The sequence below is a fragment of the Sus scrofa genome, chromosome 7, assembly GCF_054392235.1.
Source record: "Sus scrofa isolate SSC_HxYL_T2T_F1_AM1 chromosome 7, Sscrofa_HxYL_maternal_Yorkshire_Landrace_v2.0, whole genome shotgun sequence".
NCBI lineage: Eukaryota > Metazoa > Chordata > Mammalia > Artiodactyla > Suidae > Sus > Sus scrofa.
In genome coordinates, this window is record NC_139389.1 from 80,490,904 (window position 1) to 80,508,955 (window position 18,052).

General features: G+C 33.7%; 1 protein-coding gene across 7 annotated transcripts in view; it reads right to left on the bottom strand.

The window, feature by feature from the left end:
- LOC106504458 (uncharacterized) overlaps positions 1-18,052 on the bottom strand; it is a 1,793,907-nt gene that overhangs the window by 932,207 nt on the left and 843,648 nt on the right. For 2 of the 7 annotated variants that reach the window (XR_014810745.1, XR_014810749.1), the window contains one exon: positions 4,037-7,008. The exons of the other annotated variants lie outside the window; for them this stretch is intronic. The gene's annotated coding sequence lies outside the window, so the exon portion shown is untranslated. Of the gene's footprint in view, positions 1-4,036; positions 7,009-18,052 lie in introns of those variants that run through there. 7 annotated transcript variants of the gene reach the window in all.

Here is an 18,052-nt window from a genome sequence, read left to right on the forward strand (position 1 = left end):
TACACTGGATCAATATTACCATCAAATTTTTTTTTTTTTGGCTGTATTTTAGAAAAGGGGGGGCACAGTCCTTCTGCATCCTGAGGGTCTCTAGTATTACCTGGCCTATCGAAAACTTAAAATGTCCTTTACCTTTTCTTAGTTAAATCATTTTTATTTGAAACAAGATGGGGGATCCATCACCCAGGTGGTAGCCTGAGGCTCATGAACAGATTCTGAGGCAAAACATTTCTCCCGTTGCTTTCAGCCTTTCCCTCAGTGGTTAACCCTAACTGTAATTGTCCCTATTTCTGGGCTAATACCATAGTTCCCCACTATGGCTAACACTCAGCCCTCAGCACTGCACACCTGGTTAGACCCTGGCAAACTAGCTAGTTCTTGCCCGGCCCTTTGGCTTTGGCGGCTCCAGCATCCCACGTGCCTGAATCTGCTCCTACTGCTTATGCAAATATCTCTCAGAATCCTGAATGCTACCTACCTAGTTGTTCAGTATTTGATAGAATCATGGATTTTCTTCTACTCTGACTACTCTTACACCCTGAATAAATCCTAAAGCTGTTTATGATTACTTGAATTACAGTGGAGCCCACTACTATGTCCCAGTAATTTGTGCCTTGGAGCTACTGATTATAAGCACCAGCCTCTGTAGGGGGATTAATTAGCCCCAAACTAGCCATGTATTTATGGGGTGGGTTTTATCGTAGTCTTATGTATCGTGTCACTTTCTTGCTGCACTGTAAGTATTGTCAAAGTATTAGCATACATTCTGATTATTTCAGTTTTAAGGCATAAAACAACTGTCATTTTCACTAAAAATAGAAAATCAATCATAATGCAGTTTATTGTGCATCTGCATATAGACTTTGTCTCACTCTGCACTATACACTTTATATGAAAATATTTCTGAGAGGGCATTTTTCACAGAACTTAATGTTTTTAATGCCAACAAACAAAAGAGCTCAAAACTAATTTGGGTAGTTATACATATTGTCCATGTTCCTTTCTTATTTTGAAGTAAATCCCTTTACCTTTGATAATATAAAGGACCTGCATAATTTTCAAAGGTAGAACCATGTCTGTTAAATGACATTATATATAAGCTAGTGTAAACATGGGAAAACGCAATAAATTTGCTGTATTTCAGTAAAATTCTCACATACAGACTATTTTCGTTTAAAGGAAATCTACTGATACTCACCTGTCTTGTACTCTGGAGAACATCTAGATACTTTCTTCTAGATACTTTCTAGTGACATGAAAGTACAGTGAGATTTAGATTTCCTTTCTGAACAAGATTAAGTCAGTATAGGCCTTAAAAAAAAAAAAACTACACACACACAAAATAATAAGGAGGCAGAATACCAGTGGGTCTGATTTGTAGTAAAGTAAAATGATATTTTTTACACTGGAGCACCTCTGCTTAGGTAGTGATTTTCTATAAATCTTTATCGACTTTCTAAGGATTCACTATGACTTGTGAGCTATAAACGTGTCCTAAAGAATTAAAAGGTTTGATGACTTGGAACATAATGTTACTCTTATCTCCACTCACTGTGGCATGTCTTATGATCTTTCCTTGCAAAAATTCTTACTGAATATAATAGTATTTCCTGACTACAATGCACAATTAAAAAAAAATGAATCCATGATGTTAAGATCAGAATATAGTTTTAATTTTTCAAGAAATTCTAATTTTTGGAAGGATTCTGAACACGAAACAGAAATACAAGGACACAAAAAAATAAACTTCCCTTGAATATTTTCTCTCATCTTTATCTCTAGTATCACATACACATTAGACAGCCAATATATATATTTTTGCTTGAATTGATTATTAACGTGTTCAACTGGTCTAGACATAATGCTATCAAGCTCTAGACTTGACTATTCCTGCAAAGTTTACTCATGCTGTTAGTAACAGAAGCTGAAATGTATAACACTGGTCATGATTTATACTTTAAAATCCACATTCTATTTTTTTTTCTTTTGTTTTCCTTTTTTGGCACCCTGTGGCATACGGAGTTCCCAAGTCAAGGATCAGATATGAGCCATAGTTGCAACTTATGCCACAGCTGCAGTAACACCAGATCCTTTCTCCTACTGTTCCAGGCCAGGGATTGAACCTGCATCCTGGTGCTGCAGAGGCCCACCAATCCCATTGGGCCACAGCAGAACTCTGAATCTATCTTCTAAAGAGAATTAATAGCCTGTTTAAATAGGCACTAGGATAACCAAATTATAACCTGGCAGTCTCCTGATTTAAGCATGGGCCAGAGTAAGGGGAATTGGTATTTTAGTGCACCAGACTTGCACACATCAATGACATTTGGAATACTAGCTTTTGATATGAGATACAACTAGCTCTTGGGATAGAGAACTCTCAGTCATGGACAGTTGGAAAAGCACTCCTAAAGACACTGAAAAAGTCTTTTTTTTTTTCACCAAAGCTTTTACATCAGCATGCTCCCCCCCGCCCTCGTTCTATATAATCTTTCTTTAGATGTATTAATAAGCCTATTAAAATTGGACCTACATATTTCCCTATCTGGTCTTGGCACTATTTAGCCTCCTAAGGAAGTTGCCTGTCTCTATCATTACCATTTGCCGTGTGATTATAGTTTAATTCATACATCCGTTATACTGATGGCCTTCCTAAAATCTTACTACCTCCCTGTATCTATAATTTTGTGTCCAAATGCATGTATTGTGAGGGTATAATATCATGATTTCTTACGGTAGGCTATTATTTCTAAGCTGAAAGCAGGAAAGAGTAGTAAAAAATTTCTTTTTCTCATTTCTGTTCCATAAGCAAGATGAGGATATTTAATCCTATAACATTTATTGTTGATAAAATATTATATCTATAGGAAGCTACCATATAACAAATATTTTTGAAGTTGTATTTACATTTCCTCCTGACCTTCCTTTGCTTAACACACACACCCACCCACACACCACCGCTAAAGATACTCAGTGTTTTTCTCACTTCTTAAGGTCTGATTTTCTTTACTGTATTTATATGTCTACTACCAATTTTGTCACACAGTGGGAATAAGTGTTTTACAGTTATATGAGAGACTGACATTTTACAAATGGAGGAATGGAGGTACAGCAGAATTGAAGGACATTTTAGGGTTGACAATTCGACAATAGTAAAACAGTATTATTTTTATGTGTGCAACTCCAAGTTTCCAGCATATTCATATTATAGAGTTCTAGTAGAATATTCTCTAATTTTTAGAATGGCATATCTAACTTTTCTTTTTCAACCTCTATAGAAATATTTGGGACACACTTTAATAGACAATAAAGAATTGTCATGTATTATACTCATAGACCCAGTATCTCTTTGGAAACTTACCTAGCCTAGAATCATTGCTTATTTCTCTTGCCATAAGGTCTGTAAATGATAACAGCCAATCTTTGGCTTTACTTATTGCTATTCACAGTGAATCATATGTACACTGATCTTAGAGCCTTTTTAAGGGACACCATTCTAAATGTATAGAATCCGCAAAACAGGCCAAACTCTCTGGGATCTCCAGGTAAAAGGACTGTAGTTCCAAATAACCCTTCACTAAAATGTGCACCAGTTTCTAAATCCCCTTCTGAGTTTTTCACAAGTGATGGGACACAGGACTGAGTATTACTACTATAAGGAGAGGAAAATAATATTGCATTTTCCATTGGGCTCTAAGCCAGAATCCTAAATGTACCGAGGACTAGTTTTATCCCTATTGTAGCAAATCTATCATACATTGAAATCAGCATGTATTGCTTCATTTATATTATGCATGAGATTATTACTATTGTAATATTAATATTCTTTCACATCATACACTGAATTATATACTAATTTTCTGAATTACCCTGAAAATGATATGAATGATATATCATTTTAAACTCCATACAATAAACTTTACTTGCTTGATATTAACATTTAAAGATCACTCAAAGTAATGCAGTGATTATAGAAAATTCTGAAAAGTAGAAAAAGTTTTTTTAAACAAAGAAATAGGAAGAAATATAAAAAATGTTTCATTTCAAATTTGTTTTATTTTTCTAAGTGTGTTTTATTTTAGGAAAGCAGCAAATATTAAAAATATAAAATTATTCATACTTACTATAACTTTGATTCAAAGAATAACATTGGCATTGACCTAATAAAATATCACATTGTATCACATGTATATATTTTGCTCTGTCAAAGATAACGTTTTTAAAAGATAAACAATAGCTATAAAACTAATTTGATATAATGAGAAAACAAAGTAGTTTATTTTCTAGTGATATTTAACGTATAACAAATATTAGGTAATATCATTAGTATTAATAATTGATAGATTTTCGTGTTATCATGACCTTATAAAAAGAATAACAATGTAAAACTTCCACAATATGGCACTGAATTAGTGACTTAAACATCTTAAAAGTTTAAGTTATGAATCCCAAATTTCTTGACCCAGACATTACAGAGGCTGGCAAAGAGTAATCTAAGTTTCCCTAGAATAATCCATCATTTCTACTTATTTACAAGAACCTTAAAGTAATTGATTCAGGGGCAAAACCCAGCTAAATCCCTAAAAGTTAAAACTATATATTAATTGACTGAAAATAATGGCTCTAAAAATGCCTTTGTAATTCAATCAAAATGACTGGAAAGTATGATAAATATATAATTTTAGATAATTCATAAAAAAGGGAATTTTCAGTTGCTCTTTAGATCATGAGACATTCAGGAGATTTTTATAACTGATGATTAACATAATTGGCAAGTTCCAATTTCTGTTTGCAAATAAGCAGCTTTCATTTTGAATTAGAGATGTTGGTAGAGAAATAACAGTTTTGACTGTGAAAATCTGCTAATGAAAGCAGCTACTTCATGCTCAATGCATAGAAATTATATAAGTACTGCAGTGGATTGATATTCTCATACCACATAAGTTCACAAAGATACCAAAGAATGTAATTCACAGCTTAGTACTTCTTAAACAACTACTACTGAATGAAGAAAACAACTAAATGAGAGAAATGTTGTTAGCGAATATATAGAAGGAATACAAAACTAGGTGTTTTTATTATAAAAGTTTCACGTTATTATAAGATTTCTTCTTCTAGATGTATATAATTAATAATCAATCCAACAGTAATATTACTAAAAGTAGTTCTGTATCAGATCAAAAATAGATTTAAACTAGTAAATGATGAATGGAAATATTAGCATAAAACTTCAGTTGGGATGAAAGTGTATATTTATATCTATGGGTGTATTAGAAAAGTTATCTACAGGAATTAGCTGCTATAACACCTGTGCTAGTATTGACACCTGTACTTAGTAGTGAGGGATATATAACTATCTCCTAAAGGATAATATTAACTTTAGTTTTACGTATGTAATAAACAGCAGTGAATACTGTAATTATAATATCACCATCATAATAATAGTTAATATAGATTAAATAATGTATCATAAAAACAACAATATGTAAAAACTATTATTATCCCTAATTAACATATGAGTAATCTGAGATGCATTTAGCAAGTTGATCAGGGTCATAGAGCTACCAAGTGATAGACTCAATGTATAAATTTGGAAGTTTGTATCAATGAAAGACCTAATGCAAATGATTTAGCACATTATTTCCATTCTTTGAAATAGCAGTTATAGCAAGGCAAAGAATATGCTAGTGTCTCCATTTGTTCCCTTAGTCAAGTACTCTTTCAACTAACTATAAAGTTAAGTGGCAAAGTAGGGAAAAAAATGAGTACAGAATTTGTTTTAAAGTCACTTATCATTGAGTATAGATTTCCACTTTCAAGTATGATAAATGAAGAATTATCTTGCTTCAGACCAAAACTATCAGCTAGAAAAAGTAAAAACTTGTGAAACAAACAAAAAGAAATATCTGAGAGGGTTGAGGCCATCAGAAATGAGAGGCCAAAATCAAAGAGTGAAAAATCAACTACAGGGAGGTTAGCTGATATTCCTCTCTGCATTTAATGATTCTTTGTACAAAGCAATAAGCTAAAGCCCATGATCAGGATGTATGCAGAAAACCAGATGCAATAACAATCATGCAAAAATAGACTTAGAGTTAACTTTTAAGAGTAAGACTCAAATCTAGGAAACAATGGTGTAACAGATTTACAATACTGAAATAAAATCATTGCAAATACAGATTTCTATATCCAGTAAAAATATCCTTTAAAAGTGAAAATTAAATAAAAATATTTGTAGGTGATTAAAACTTAGATAATTCACTACCATAAACCTGATACTACACAGATACTAAATCGACATCTTCACACAGAAGGGCAATAATCCCAGAGTGAAATGTAAAATTGCAGGAAGTAAATAACAAGCAAAAGGAAATAATACTAACTATAAATAACAAATATAACAATGTTTAAAATATTTGCATAACTTAATGCATGGAAAAAATAGCAAAAAGATAAAGTCAAGGTAAATTGATTAAAATGTTCTAAGGCCATGGCATTATTTGATAAGTGGAGTAATTACATTGTTATAAGTTAAGGCTGCAAATTGTAATACATGGGGTAACTACTGCAATATGCTGCTAGAGTAGCATTAGCAAGATCTTTTATACTCTAGATGTGAATAGACTGTCCTAGCTCAGTTTACTCAGCTTTAAAGAAAGATAGATGACAGAAGACCCTGAATGCCAATAGGGTAAGTTCCCTTGTGGCACAGTGGGTTAAGGATCGAGCATTGCTGCATTTGTAGTGCAGACTGCAACTGTTGTGTGGGGTTCAATCCTGGCCCAAGAACTTCCATATGCCACAGTTGCAGCAAAAAAAAAAAAAAGTCTATGAGGCAGCATCAGTCATATCTCTTCAGTGGGATTTTTACAAAAATTAGGGGACAATTCTTGGCCTACCATGTGAAAGCTTAGGTTTGAGGCAATAAATGTATCAGAGTATGTAAACAACTTTATCTTAGAAGCCATAGGCTCCATATATGAAGACTTGGGCATAACTTCCAGATCCCTGCAAAAACACAAAACAAAACAAACAAAAAAATCTCTTCATAAGTCATTCTACACAGAAGGAAACACACAGCTGTATCTTCCAACCTGGTATTTATAATTAACCCATAGGTCCCAATCCCCTATCTAGCTGCTGGGGGTTACTAAATAGTATGACAATTAAAATATTGCTATCATAGGGCTTTGCTAAGTGAAAAACAGTTACGTGAAAGTTAACCCGAGGTCAATTTTCCATATAAAAAGAAAGTTTAGTTAATTTTATACTTACAACTATGAAAAGAATAGTAACAAGCTGAATATTAAAATTTGCAATTCATGGAGAAGACTGCACAGAGAGAAAAAGATGGGGGAAATTCAGTGGGACAAAGAATAAACTAATCCTAAAATAGTAGATATAAGCCCAAAGTAATAAGTAATTGGATTAAATGCAAATAGGCTAAATATTTAGGCAAAACTTATAAAGTGAGTTAGAAAATAACAATACCTATAAGTCACAGATCAAGATGGCAGAGTAAGAAGACATGGAGCTCACCTCTCTCCACGAACACAATCAAAAATACACCTGTGGAACAATTCTCACCAAAAGCAAACTAACAGAAGGACCCCTGCACAACAAGGCTATAAGAAAGTTACACATAATGAGTAGGAAGGAAAGAAAAGCCCATAGGTCAGGACCTGTGCCCCAGGAAGGGGACTGAGGAAAAGCGAGATGATAAGAGTGGACACCACTCTGGGAAGTAAGCAGTTCAAGCCAAAGATGGGGTACCTCAGTCATGAGGTCCTACGTAGGGGAGATAAATCCCCTTGACTGGTTGGAGGATCACTGGGATTAATAGAAAGGGAAGTTTGAACCTTGCTTTTGAGGAGCACACACAGACTTGGCCCCAAGGCAAGGTGGAGGTAGATCTGCTCTATCAGCTGCAGGGTTTCCTGTGACTGCCTCAGAGCTTGCCCCAGCCCAAGCCAAGCAAATTCTCTAGACCCACTCATTCTCTGTCCAGGGTGGCACTGGGTCTGGGGCAGCCAAGATCAGGGAAAAAACTTAGCTCAGGGACACAGAGATAACCCAATCCCAGGGCAGAGTCTGAGGGGGCAGAGGGATAGGTGGGTGACACTTACTGAAGCAGCTCTGTAACCACACAGGGTAGGGGGGACACTGGGGATTGAAAACTAGGCATGAATTTATTTATATAGGCCATTTTTTTGTCTAAGACTGACCTTAGTGCCTGCCCTTGAACAGGCCTAATTAGTGAATTATCTTAAGAGGACAAAAGAATGCAGAAGCAAAGAACTGTTATCAGGCAAGAGAAATAACAATAGCAATGATAATATATCAGTTGTAAAGACTCCCAGTTCTCTTTCAATGGTAGATTAGCCTGAAGGATTCAACCACCAGATGAGTTGGAAGCTAAGGGATATTGTTGAGATTTTCTGACCCTTGTGACTTCAATCAAATAAAGCTTGGGCTGTATCAACCATCCAAGTCACTTCATGAATGCACCCTTGGCTTAAAATTTCCCACATTTTGCTGTTCATGGAGACACTGCTTTGGGAAAGACCCCCAGTGTTTTCCTTACTTGTTGCGAGTAATAAATCCTTCTTTCTCCCAATCTTTGCTTTGGTTGTGGGTTTGGCTCGATAGTCACCAAGAGACAAAACCAATTAAGGTAGCAGCTCCTCAGAAGAAGTCCAAATTTCTGATATTGGCCACTCTACTTCAGCTCAGCCCTGACACATATTGAGAGGCCATGCTGGGCCTGCCTGCACTGCACAGAGATTCCAACTCAGAACAGGGGCAGCCTAGGCTGTGAGTAGTAATCAGCTGTGGGTAACAAAGGGAACATATACCAAAGCCTGAAACTGAGCAGAGTTCTGAATGACTGCACAGAAAATTCATCAGAATTGTCTTTGGCAGACATGAACCAAGAGCCTACACAAGCCACACTTTCACTCCCCCTCTTTGGGACAAGGTCCTTATGTGTGAAAGTGGAAAACATGCACTTAAAGGAACAGAGCAGCTAGAGCCTTATTCTCAGGGTTTCTGCCCCAACAACTTGGAATCAAATCTCATTCCCTAGAAGGCAGTGCTGGCCACTGAGCTGAGTGGAGGTCCTGCCTCACACTGAGAAAGAGCACTAGCCCCTCCATCTCCAGCTCTACCTCATACCAAGGTGAGAGGTAACAGCACATTCTGGGGGAAAATGTGACTTGTATCCAAGTAAAATCCAGCTCTCCCTCCAAAGGCACTGAGAACCTGAAGTCTATATAAGGATGCTTCCACATAAAAATCACCCCTTCAAGATCACAATAGGTAAATGTTTCACAAAAATTCATAAAGGCAGAGAAAGTTAAGCAAAATGAAAAGGCAGAGGAACTACTCTCTGCTGAAAGAACAAGAAGAAACCCCTAAAGAAATAATGAAACAGAAATAAAACTTACCAGATAAGGAATTCAAAGCATTGGTAATGGAAATGTTAACTGAATTAGGGAAAAGAATTGATGTACAGCAAACTTGTTAAGGAACTAGAAAACATTTAAAAAGACCCAATTAGGAATGAATAGCAGAAATGAAAAACACTTGAGAAGGAATGAATAGCAGATTAAGTGATACAGAAGAATGCATAAATATGTGGACGATAGAATAATGGAAATCATCCATTCAGAACAACCAAAAGAAAATCAAATTTTAAAAAAAAGACAATAGTCTGAGATCTCTGGGACAAGAGTAAGCATATCAATATTCACATTATAGGAATTCCAGAAGGAGAAGAGAGAGAGATAAGGAGCTTAAAAACATACTTGAAAGTATTACAGCTGAGCTTCCAAACTCTGAAGAAACAGGTATCTAAGTCCAACAAGCACAGAGAGTACCAAACAAAATGAATCCAAAGAGACCCATGCCAAGACATATCATAATTTAAATGGCAAGAGTTAAAGAGAGAATTCTATAAGCAGCAAAAGAGAGAATTCTACAGGCAGCAAGAGAAAAATCAAGAGTCATATACAAGGGAATCCCTGCAAGTCTATCAACTGATTTTCCTGCAACAATTTTTCAAGCCAGAGGGAGTGTCATGATATACTCTCTAAGGGAGGAAAATCTGAAAACTAGGATGCTCTACCCAGGAATATTATTATTTAGAATTGAAGGAGAGATAAATAATTTATCAAGCTAGCAAAAACTAAAAGAACACAACAAGAAAAAAAAACCTTCTCTAAAAGAAATATTGACAATACTTCTCTAAATGGAAAAGAAGCAAGAATGTATAGGAAAGGAGAAGTTGTGAGAGGAATGGCAAATACAAACTAAAGATTGAAGATCACTTAAATAAGCCAGCACATAGCTTTAAAAATAAATTTGAAAAAACATGTAAAATTAACTATAACAAAAATACACAGTAAAGGGATAAGCATGAAGATGTAAATTATGACATCAAAAACAAAGTGTAGGGGAGAGAATATTTTATAGCATGTATTTTTTACTTAAATGTCTGCCAGTTTAAAATAAATAGAAATGGTTACATATATATGAGATCTATGGTAACAGGAAATCAAAGACCTATAATAGATACACAAAAACTAAAAAGAATCACAAGCACACTACCACAAAAAATCAAATGACAAAGAAGAAACAAAACAAAAACATGAACAGAGAAGTACAAAAATAACCAGCTAACAAGAAATAAAATGGCAGTAAGTACATACCTATCAATGACTACTTTAAAGGTCGATGGACAAAATGTTTTATTCAAAGAACATAGGGTAGATGATTGGAAGAAAAAAACAAGAACCTGCTATAAATTGTCTACAAGAGAGTCACTTCAGCACAAAAGATACAAAGACTGAAAGTGAGGAGAGTGAAAAGATATTTCATGCAAAGAGAAATAGCAAGAAAGTGGGGATTGCAACACTCAATATCAGATAAAATATGCTTTAAAAGAAAATCAAAGACAAAGGCATTATACAATGAAAAAGAGCTCAATCCAAAAAAAAAAGGATATTATACTCATTAATATATGTGCACACAATACAGGAGAATCTAAATATATAAAGCAAATATTAGCAGACATAAAGGGAGAAATTGACAATAATACAATAATAACAGGGGAATTTAACAGCCCACTTACATCAATGGACATATCATCCAGACAGAAAATCAGTAAGGCAACAGTGATCTTAAATAACATAATAGACAGTAGAACTTAATAGATATCTATAGGACATTCCATTCAAAAACAATGGAATACACATTTGTTTCAAGTGCACATGGAATGTTCTCTGGGGTAGATCACATGATAGGCCACAAAACGAGTCTCAACAAATGTAGGGTGATAGATATTATTATTTTTTTGTCTTTTTGTCTTTTTAGGGCCACACCTACAGCATATGGAGATTCCCAGGCTAGGGGTCCAATTGGAGCTGTAGCTGCTGGCCTGTGCCACAGCCACAGAAATGCAGAATCTGAGCCGCATCTGTGACCTACACCATAGCTAATGGCAGCACTGGAACCTTAACCCACTGGGTGAGGCCAGGGATTGAACCCATGTCCTCATGGGTGCTAGTTGGGTTTGCTAACCATTGAGACATGATGGGAACTCCAGCGTTATAGAAATTATATCAAGCATTTTTTTTCTGACTACAAAGTTATGGAGCTAGAAATCGACTACTGAAGGAAAAATAGGAAAAGTACATGTAGCATCTGAAGACTGGAGAGCAAAATACTACTAAAGAAAAATGGGTCAATGAAGAAGTCAAAGAGGCTTTCTGAAAATACCTATGACAAAGGAAAATGGAAACACAACACTCCAAAATATATGGGATGCAGAAAAAGAAATTCAAAGAGGGAAGTTCATAGTTATAAAGACCTTCCTCAAGAAACAGAAAAAATTCTCAAACAACCTAGCCTACCTCCTAAAGGAATTAGAAAAAGAACAACAACAACAACAACAAGAAAACCAGAAAATGGAAGGAAATAGTAATGATCAGTGAGGAAATAAATAAAATAGAGGTCAAAAAACAATAGAAAAGGTCATGACAGCAAGAGCTGAATTTTTGAAAAGATAAGTTAAATTGATAAACTGCTAGTCAGCCTCTCCAAGAAAAAAAAGGACCTCCCCCAAAATAAAATAAGAAATGAAAAAGGAAATAGAGCAACTGAAATACTACAGATATACAAAAACAAACAAACAAAAACATAAGAGAATATAAACAGTTATATCCCAACAAATTGGACAACCTAGAAGCAATGGACAAATTTCTAGAAACAAAGTTTCTACTCCAAAACTATTGTAACTAATAAATTCAGTAACATTGCAAAATACAAGATTGATATACAGAAATGTGTTACATTTCTATACATTAGTAATGAATTATCAGAAAGATAAAGTGAAAAAATACATAAAATCACAACGAAAGAATAAAATATCTAGCAATAAACTTATGCAAAGAGGTGAAACACCTAATCTCTGAAAACTGTAAAAATTTCAGAAAGAAAACCAAGGATGATACAAAAAATGGGAAGATATTCTGTGTTCTTGAATTGGAAGAAATATTGTTAAAACAGCCATACTACCCAAAGCAATGTACAGATTTAATGTAATCCCTATCAAAATACCCATGACACTCTTCACAGAACTAGATTCAATGATAAAAATTCATATGGAACCACAAAATACCCTGAATTGCCAAAGCAATATTGAGGAAAAAAAAAAAAAAAACATAAAGGAGGAGGCATAACCCTCCAAGACTTCATATTTACAAAGGTATGGTAACCAAAACAGTAGGTACAAAAACATAAATCATAGTGACTTTTTTTTATTAGTCTCTAAAGACAAAAGAAATAAAGCAAAAATAAACAAATGGGAGCTACTTAAGCTCAAAGTTTTGCACAGCAAATAAAACCAACAAAATAAGTCAACTTATGCAATGGGAGAAAATATTTGCAAATGATATGACAAGCAGGGTGCTAATATCCAAAATATATAAACAGCTCCAACAACTCAATATCAAAAACAAAAACATAAAAACAGTCAAAAAAATAAGCATAAGATATGACTGAACATTTTACCAAAGAAGAGATGGATGATGATCAGGCACAGGAAAAGATGTTCTACACTGCTAATTATTAGAGAATTGCAAATCAAAATTATGATGAGACATTACTTCACAACTGTCAGAATGACTACATCAAAAAGTCTACAAATAACAAATTTTGGTGAGGATAAGGAGAAAAGGGAACTCTTGTACATTGTTAGTGGGAATGTAAACTGGTACAGCCACTATGGAAAACAGTATAGAGGTTCCTCAAAAAAACTAAAATTGAAATATCATATGATAAAGCATTTCCACTCAAGTTATATTCAGAAAAAAATGAAAACCCTCTAATTCAAAAAGATAACGGCACCCCAACATTCAGAGTAGCACAATTTAAAATAGCAAAAAATATGGAAGAAACCTAAATACTCATCCACAGAAAAATGGATAAAGATGAAGTGGAGTATAAATACATATATATACAGATAGATGGATAGATAGATAGATGATAGATATACGGATATATACATATGCAATGGAATATTACTCGGCCATAAAAAGCATGAAATTAGGCCATTTGCAGGCATGTACTTATCTAGAGAATATTATGCTTAGTTAAATAAGTCAGAGAAAGGCAAATACTGTACAATATAACTTACACATGGAATCCAAAAAATAATATAAAAGCATATGGCGAAACAGAAACATACAGACATTGAAAACAAACTAGTGGTTAGTAGTGGGGAGAAGAAGGGTGAAGGGGCATGTTAGGGATGTGGGAATTAGATTTATCTATGTAAAACTTAGATAACCAACAAGGATATATCATATAGCACAGGCAATTACAGCCATTATTTCTATTATTATTATTTTGCTTTTTAGGGCCACAGGTACAGCATATGGAAATTCCCAGACTAGGCATCAAATTGAAACTACCATTGACAGCCCATGCCCTAGCCCCAACAATGACAGATCCCAGCTGCAGCTGCAACCTACATGCCCCTCACAGCAATGCCAGATCCCTTAACCCACTGAGCAAGGCTAGGGCTTGAACCCACATCCTCATGGATCCTAGTCAGGTTCATTACCGCTGAGCCATGACAGGAATTCTGTCAGCCATTATTCTGAAATAAATTTTAATAGAACATAAGTGGGAAAAATACTGGATCACTATGCTTTACTGTTGTAAAGCAACTATACTTCAGTAGAAACAAAGAAAAATAATTCCTATAGTGCTTACTAAAATGACACATTTAGTGTAAGAAAATTAAAATATAAGGATAAAAAATGCACATTATAGGTACACTAAACAAAAGAAAGTAATTTAAAAAGAAGGAAATTACATATGATAAATGGGTTAATAACAGAAAATAAGAGGAATTTATAACCATTATAAAGTTGAAATTGTGAAATAATATCTATTCAAACTATATGAACTTAAAACTGAAAAATATGAAAATAATTCCAAATCCAAATTACAGTAAGAAACTTTAAGATTACTTTCTAAACAACTGTTAGAACATGTAAACAAAAATATGCAAATATATATAAAAGAATTGAATATATAAAAGAACTGAACAATGCAATTATCAAATTTGACCTATTTGTTATACATAAATCTGAATAGCAAAAAAGATATGATGTTCATTCTTTTAAAGTGTGCATGATAAATTGACTATATAGAAGCTACAAAGCAGATCTCCAAAAGCTGCAATTAAAAATTGAAATCACCAACAAAAAGAAAACTAGAAAATCCCCAAAAGAAGGGAAGTAGCAACATATTTTAAAATAAGCCTTGGATGAAAAAAAATTTTAATGGCAATTATAAGATATAATGTAAAGAATAATAATTAAAATATAATATAAGATTTACTGATTATATCAAAGCTATGATAAGGACAATTTATAGCCTTAAAAGTAGGCAAAAATAAAAGGATGCAATAAATGATATTTCATGAAATTAGAAAAGGAATAACTTATTGAAGACAAAGTATAGAAACAAATAGTAGCTGACAATAATAAAATAATAAAACATATAATATTAATAAGTTAAACCAAAACGTTGTTTGCTGAGAATACTAATACATCAAATAAACTATTTGCAAGTATAATTGTTAAAAGGGAAAGAGGGTGAGGAGGGAAAAATTTCTAATATGAGGAATAAAAAAAGAAACACTATAATATATTCTACATAATTAAAAGTTGTAACAATATTAAGAACATTTTATAAAATTGGAAAATGTCCCAGGAAAATCTAAAGTTCCTTAAAGAAGAGACAATCTGAATAATTCTATATCTAGTTGTAAAAATAAATTTGTAAATAATTTTAAAGATATCCACAAAATCTCTTAGCCCCAAATGTCTTTACTAATGTTTTCTTAAAAGTATTTACGAAATAAGAAAAACCATATAAAAATTCTCCTCTAATATTGAAAAATGTGGAATATTTCCCAGTTATTTTATGAAGGAGATAACACTAACAAAATTCATAAGATTATCACAATAAAGAAAAGTCAGTTTAATCACTATCATGAATATATAAGAAAAATTATAAAAATATAAAAATAATTCCAGTAGCTCTGAAGAGAATAATATATCATGATATGGTAAATTTTCTGCCCAAGCGGCAAGATTGAAAACCAAATAATTTGACATATTAATTTTTTATATGATAAAAACATAATTTTAATAGACACAGAAAAGGCATATGGTAAAAGTCAACACATTAATGATAAGAAACTTTTAGTCAATTATAGTAAAATGGTACTTCTTTAAACTGAAAAGAATAACCATAAAAATGCTTATGTCAAATTTACATTTACTTGGTGAATTTTGAAAAGCTTTTCCGTAAGTAATATGAGAATGTCAGAATCTCCACTAATATTTAACACTGTCTTGGGAAATACCAGAAAGAGTTATAATGTAAGAAAAAATTAAATATGAAATGAAAAAGAATAAATAAAAATCACCATCTTCCATAAGAAGCAATTTTGTTCATGTAGAAAACCCAAAGCAGATTTTAACTAATATATGAATGCATTAAGTTTCCTGGACACATGGTCAATAACTTCATCAAATTTGTGTATTTACACATACAGACATACATATACACACCAAAATGGGCAATTCACTATTTTTAACTCAAATCTGCCCTGCATAAAACAGAGATATTGAACTATTCACTGGTCCTCCTTCTCATATATACACATCACTTGAGTATCTGAACAAGCTCCCATAAGAAATGAGGAAACATATACTTTTGCTTCTACAATTTCAGAGGTCTGTTTTACCTTCATACTAGGTGGCTTCTAAAGTTCCTTACAGCTCTAAACATCCGTGATTTCATGATTCATGAATATAGTCTACAGATCTGTACTTTCTCATACCAGGTGAATATATGCCTTCAACATTGATTTCCTGTATATGTCACATCCTCCTACAACAACCTCACTCATGTCTTCCAAAACTTCATTGTCCATCTACATTCCTGGAATGTGGAAATAGTGGTCTATTATTTTCAGTTACTGGAATATTTTATTGCTTGTAAAAGTATTTAATTAAGTGGATGCCTATCAGTTCTTCCAGTAATTTACAATATCTCATGAGGATAAATTTATCCTCTTAAATCAGTCATTGTGCATAAACTGTTGCATATTATACTCTATGTATAGATCTAGAAATTATCTATATATTATTCCTTTTAACATTCCATTTGTTGTCCTATGTCATCTTATATCTAATGCATATCTTAGTGATAGTTGACTTTTTAAAAGCAATACTGTTCCCTGTAATAAAAGATTTTAAAATGAATATAACATTCCCTTACACAGAGGAAGCATATACACTAGAAGTTAATGGATTCATTGGGAATTCCCGTTGTGGTGCAGCAAAAACAAATCTGACTAGTATCCATGAGGATGTGGGTTTGATCCCTGCCTCGCTCAGTGGATTGGTGATCTGGCACTGCCAAGAGGTGTGGTGTAAGACACAGATACGACTCAGATCCCACATTTCTGTGGCTGTGGCATTGGCTGGCAGCTATAGTTTCAACTGACCCCAAGCCTGGGAACTTCCATATGTCCTGGGTATGGCTCCCCCCACCCCCCAAAAAAGCCAAAAATAAAATAAAATAAAATAAAATAAAATGGATTCATCAGCTAGGAATACCAACTTTTAAGTAAATCATGACTGAGTTGTTTAATTAATGCCACATTTGCAGTATCTTAAAAGCTCCTGATGTTAAGAAGGATTGAGGTGCTTTTAGGTACTATCCATGAAACTCATGCCTTTAGGGTGTTTGGTTTTTTGTTTTTTTGTTTTTTTTCTTAGAATATTGAACCATACACATTTACATTGAGCTTTAAGAGAAATGCAGCATTATTCTCTCATTTTACAAAGAAATCAGTAAATCTTCTCCAACTAATTAGTAATTATTAAAAAGCATTGTGACTCAAAGGAATGCAAACATGAACTGGTTCTGAGCAGGTGTGGCCCCACTACTGACCAAGTGACATAGAACTCCTGACAGCTGATGAAACCCTTTGCCATTAAGAGATGTCAGGTACCATGAGGAAACTTGCCTTGAGTTTTTAAGGTTTTATTCGTTACATGGATAGTCAGATAAAGCAAACTTCTAAACCACTATTTCAAAGTCACTCTACCTCTGAAAATGTAAGTTTCCACACTGCAAAGTGAGAGGATTGCACAGAAAGGCTCTAATATTTCTGTAAACTCTAATTTACTATGAGTCCATGTACATAAATAATTGTTAATTCAAACATCTTAAGATGATAGCCTGGAAGAACTGTGGCAGTTCGAGAGGGAGGCGATCACCTCTGGATGGGAAAAAGATTTCAGTGACATGACCCTTAAAGGGCTTCTGAAAGCCACTGTCCATGGACACATTCTAAATATAAGCATGGTAACAGATTTTGATGAAAAATATATCTATTTAAAAGACTATTAGAAATTAGCTTGGGAAGGTAGTTTTGAGTAGGATGAATATGCAGTGATAT